The sequence below is a fragment of the Cebus imitator genome, unplaced genomic scaffold (assembly GCF_001604975.1).
Source record: "Cebus imitator isolate Cc_AM_T3 unplaced genomic scaffold, Cebus_imitator-1.0 Scaffold757, whole genome shotgun sequence".
Classification (NCBI taxonomy): domain Eukaryota; kingdom Metazoa; phylum Chordata; class Mammalia; order Primates; family Cebidae; genus Cebus; species Cebus imitator.
The window spans coordinates 466,969-472,326 of record NW_016108072.1 but is presented as its reverse complement, the minus strand read 5'-3'; the positions used below and the strand labels follow the sequence as shown (position 1 = coordinate 472,326).

General features: G+C 59.2%; 1 protein-coding gene across 5 annotated transcripts in view; it reads right to left on the bottom strand.

The window, feature by feature from the left end:
- CUNH15orf39 (chromosome unknown C15orf39 homolog) overlaps positions 1 to 2,653 on the bottom strand; it is a 10,744-nt gene extending 8,091 nt beyond the window's left edge. For all 5 annotated transcript variants that reach the window (XR_005198497.1, XM_017519602.2, XM_037735244.1 and 2 more), the window contains exon 1: positions 2,469 to 2,653. The gene's annotated coding sequence lies outside the window, so the exon portion shown is untranslated. The remainder of the gene's footprint in view (positions 1 to 2,468) is intronic.
- Positions 2,654 to 5,358: the final 2,705 nt, after the last annotated feature.

Below are 5,358 nucleotides of genomic sequence, written 5' to 3'. Positions count from 1 at the left end.
AAAAGAAAAGAAAAGAAAAGAAAAGAAAAGAAAAGAAAAGAAAAGAAAAGAAAAGAAAGAAAGAAAGAAAAGAAAAAAGAAAGTCCAGGGAGGGAGGCCCAGGGGCCACAGAGTGCTAGTCGGTCACTACTCCCATTGTATTGATGGAAAAACTGCTGAAGAAAGACAAAGCTCTAAGGCAAGACCAAGGAAGGATGAGGACTGTCCTGGGGCAACAGAGGCCCAGTGACCCATGAGGGGGTCATCTGAAGCCTGTCTGCTGGGGCCACGCTGACCTGCCTCTACCTCTGCCAGCCAGCATCCTGCTCCTGGAAACTCAGTGGCTTACAAAGGATCAGCCAGCTCAGTCTTGCTATGATTAGGGCAGTGTCACAGGTTTCAGTGACCAGCAAGAAAGAACCAGCCCTCTCCTTGCTTTTCTGGCTGGAGCCAATGACAGCCACAGGCTGAGCTAGACCAGCACATTCTGGGGCTAGGAAAGGCAAGGCTAGTGTGGGGACCAGTGCCCACGCCCACCAAGGCAGACTCAGCAAGCTGGTTCAGCTCCTGGACAGAACCCCACACCTCAGGCCAGCCTACAGAAGACATGGTGGACACAGGTGACAGTACCAACAGCAGTGTCCTACCAGAGAAACCAGGGGTGCAAGCCCCCTTCTCACTCCGCAGCAGTGCTGTGAGAAGTAATTGCAGGGTTTTGGGGTGTAGACCCCCTCCACTCCCACCCTTGGGACGCTCTGGGTTAATTAAGTGCTGACTTTAGTCTTGCCTCCCCACATCCTCCTTGGGGCCTGCGGGGTCCCCACCCCCAACCCCAGGAGTCCCTCTCTCCTGGGCCTCAGCCCATGCAATACCCTTTGCCTTGGAGACTTCTTGAGGCCCCCACCTGGGACCCAGCCAGTAGACAGGCCACCTGGGACCCTCGGGAGTCTTTGTGGGAGGGGTGGGGGCTTCATGGAGCCCACAGAGAACTCTTAGGGGTGTGGGAGTAACCTTTCTCCTGCCAGTAGGAGGTGGAGAGCCCAGAATACAGTCCCTCAAGGGAGGCTGCTCCTCCATTCAAAACAGTTGCCAAAATGTAGGTGCCTCCTTCCCTTACCCACAGTGAGGCAATCAGGCTCTCGTCCAGGGCATGTGCCCAAGGAGCAGGCTCAGGTCATCCTAGAAAAGCAGCCCTGTTGATCCTCCCTGCCAAGCTCCAACCTCACTCAGCACCCAGGCCAGGGTCTCGGAGAACAGCCTACCACCGCAGCACCACCCCTGCCTTAGGCAGTGGGAAAGGAACAGCTGTGTCTCCGTTCCCGCTTTCACCTTCCAGGGACCTCGGAATGGCCGATGGGAAAGACCAGGAAGAACCCGATTCTGCCCAATTGTGGCCGGCATCTGGATGCTCCGGGGGGGCTGGATTGGGCCTCGCGGAGGGTTCTTCCGCCTCCCACCTTCCCTACCTGAGGCTCGGGGCTCTCCAGACGCTACAACCCAACCTGGGGCAGCCCCAAGTGTCCAGTGGAAGGGAAGGTGAACGGATCGGTCTCTATCCCCTTTCCCCTACCCGCCCTGAGCATGACTCTGGTGCCTGGGGCCCACAGCCGACTTGGCTTTGAGGCTGCAGCGGCACCCGACCTGGCCGGCTTCCGGGTGTTCCCAAGCCCCTCCCGGCGGGCTGAGACGCACGTGCATCCAGCAGGCTGACACACAGGCCGCCGCCACGCATGCAAACCCGTGCCTGCACGTCCGTACATGGCCCACATCTGCACACACGCCATTCCAGAACCGCGCTCCCCCTCGCTCGGGCCCCGGCACACGTGTGCACGCAGGAAAGCCCGCGCACCCAGCCGGCCCCACACCGACGCCCGCAGACCGGCGGGAGGTCCCGGAGCAGGGGCGGCCTGGCCGCGGGGTCCTGGCAGCCTCAGCCTCAGGGCCATCCCGCCACCCTGGGCTGAGGCCAGAGGGTGAGTCAAGAGGTGGCAAGGAAACCACAGGGCCGTCCCATCCCAGCAGGGCGCGTCCAGGGCCCCGCGGCGCCTCAACGCCCGCCGCCCCAGGCCCAGCCCTCCAGTTACCCCTTGTCCCCGCCCCCCTACAACATCCCCTTCCCCTCAACAAGATCCCCCTCCCCCCCAACAATCCATGTGAGCCGGGCTTTGCAGGAGGCCCGAGAGCTCGGCCTGAGCCCCTTCTCGCTAGATTAGGCGTCTGGCCTCAGCCGGAGCCCCAGAGCGAGAGCAGGCCCCGGGAGCCTCGAAGTCCGGGAAAGTCGGAGCAGCGGCGCCACCCCTGCCCCGCAGCCCGCCAGAGGGGGCCCGCGGCAGCCAGAAGCCGCAGCACCTCGGCCCAGGAGGGGCGTGCTCAGTCCCCGGGCCGACCGGTAGGGGCGCCCTGGGGCAGCGCCACCCGCCCCTTCCCCACACGCGCCGCACGCAAACTCGGCCCAAGTTTCCGCGCCCGCCGAGCGGGCGAGCTCCTACCTGCAGAGCGCCAGACCTCCCGCCGCCGCTGCCCCAGGCCGCCTCCGCGTCCGCATCCTCCAATGTCGCTCAGTCTGCGGGTCCTGGTCCGGCCCGGCCCTGCGCGGGAAGCCGCGGCGAGCACCAAGCCCGGAGAAACCTTCCTCGCTGCCGTTCGCGCCGCCGCTGGGCGCCGTCTGCAGTCCTGGCGGGGCGGGCTGGGGGCGGGGCGGGGGCGGGGCGGCTGGCGGGGTGGGGGCAGAGCCTGGCCCCGCCTCTGGGAGCCTGCGGGTGCCGAGCGCCCGCGTGGGACCAGCTAGCTCGCCCGGAGCGGGCCGCAGGCGCGGTGCGCGGCTGGTACCCGCCACGCTCCACCAACTAGTGCCCGGCGGGCCCGTCGCGTGCCCTCAGTCACTCCGTTAGATCGTTCATTCACTGCCACTTTCTAGCGATGCGACCTTGCGCCTGCCACTTGACCTCGCTGAGCTTCAGTTTCCTCATTTGCAAAAGTGGAATTCTGTCTTCCTCATAGCGGTGGCAGTGTAAGCGTGGGAAAGGGTGTTTGCAAATATGTGGCACACAGAAGGTGCCGGCACTCCCCTGTCCGGCACTAGTTGTATTTGGGGGCTGGAGAAGGGCTTCTTGATCTGTTCCCTCATTTCGGTGTAGTCAATGAGGACAATTTCCAGACAAATGTATTTCAACTCCTGCTAGGGCAGGGCGACTGTCTGAGGAAGCAGCGATCTCTCTATCCCTGGAAGGGCTGGGAATGAGAGCGCTGCGGGACTTGCAAAGTAAGTGAGGCTGCCTCCGTGAGGCCGACTTGCGTGAAGCCTGTGAGGCCGGTGGGGTGAAGCATGCTCAGCCAGGAATGGTGTGTGGCAAAGAGAGGCTGGAGGGGTGGAAGGGGTGCCTCTCCCTGGGCCATCTGACTGTGGGTATCAGCCCTTCAAATGCTGCTACTTGATCTGAAGAAATCTGGTTCCTCGAAGTTCCTGGGCTGCCCGACGACTGGGAACAGGTGTGCGCAGTGCGGAGGGGAAGGCAGGTGGCCATGCCAAAGGTCAGAGTCAGCTCAGGAAGCAAAACTACCCCTCCGATCCCGAAGGTAGGTTCTGCCTGAGTCAGAGCAGAACAGGCCTGAGGCCGCAGGTTCCAAGAGTCACCAAGCAGCTGGAGCAGCTGGAGCTGAGGAGGAGGGGCTGGGCACTGCAGGTAGGAAGAGGAAGTGAGGTCACCTGGGGGAAAGGGAAGAGTGTCACTTCATTTAGAGCTGAAAGACCTTGAAATAGTCTGGAGGCCAGGCGCAGTGGCTCACGCCTGTAATCCCAGCACTTTGGGAGGCCGAGGCAGGTGGATCACAAGGTCAAGAGATCGAGACCATCCTGATCAACATGGTGAAACCCCGTCTCTACTAAAAATACAAAACATTAGCTGGGCATGGTGGTGTGTGCCTGTAATCCCAGCTACTCAGGAGGTTGAGGCAGGAGAATTGCCTGAACCCAGGAGGAGGAGGTTATGGTGAGCCGAGATCGCGCCATTGCACTCCAGCCTGGGTAACAAGAGCGAAACTCCGTCTCAAAATAAATAAATAAATAAATAAATAAATACAAAAAATTAGCCAGACGTTGTGGCAAGCACCTGTAGTCCCAGCTACTCATGAGTTGAAGGCAAGAGAATCGCTTAAACCCAGGAGGCGGTGGTTGCAGTGAGCTGAAATCATACCACTGCACTCCAGCCTGGGCAACAGAGCAAGACTTCATCTCAAAAAAAAAAAAAAATATCGAGTCTGGAACCATCTGGGGAGTAGACACTCAGAAAGGGTTGGGGCTTTCCCCAGGTCACACAGCAGACTGGAACAAAATCCCAGATCTCCTGGCTCCCAGCCTGGGGCTCTTCCTGCAGCCACACCTTAGCCTCATACATCTGTGTGCTGACAGCTAGAGGGTCACACCAAACATCACACCCTTAACCCCAGCCTGCAGCCCCTCGGATCACAAGCTATTCCCTGCTGTCGCCCCTTACCAAATCTGCTCACCCCTCCTTCCTCTAGCACCACACCCATAACCCCATCCTAGTGGGGGTGCCCTGCTAGTGGGGGTGGGGAGGAGGGCCGTGTTCTTAGCCCTTGGGGTCTAGGATGCTCAGGTTGTGTGCTCAGATGTGCCCGGTGGTCTCTCAAGTTTCTCTGAGCTAGAGTGGGACTCAACCAGGCCAGGATGTGCAGCTGCCTGCGACACTAAGGGCCAGTTAAGATTCTGCAGCGCCAGTGAGGCTTGTGTTAATTCACAGACACCTCACACAGACCGCAGCCCCGCTCAGCGGTACCTTGTCTATTGCTTTTCCACATCACTTACACACCCTGGACTGCCAAAGAAAGAACACAATACTGGGAGCTATTTGTAACTTTCTGAGCCTCAGGTTTCCCCATTACAAAATGGGAACAGTGGGAGACCTGCCTTAGCAACTGCGGTAAGTGTCAGCCAACCTTGGTGTGAGAAATTGCTTGTAAACTCTAGGAAGCTCACAGTGTCCCCACACAATGAGCTCCTGAAGGCTCTGACCTTGCCGTTTTCCTCTCTACACCAGTAGTTGTGTGTAGAGCCTGTGGAGAATGAAGGCAATCAACACAAGGTAACCGCCTTGGGAGTTCCACGTGTTTTTACCAGCACTGTGGTCTTGCAGAGATGTGATATTCTAATCAGAAGGAATCGTGCGAATAAAAGCGGAGAAGGGAACAGTCTGTCCTTATATGGGCTTCCTGGGTGGAGTTAACACAGAAAAAGAAAGTAGTATAGAAAAGGAGGTTTCTTCCCACCCCACCCCCACCAGGTCTGCAGACTGCTCCTCTTCCACCCCATCCCAGACACTGGTTGCTTCTCCTGGCTCCCTAGGAAGTCGAGGTAAAAGG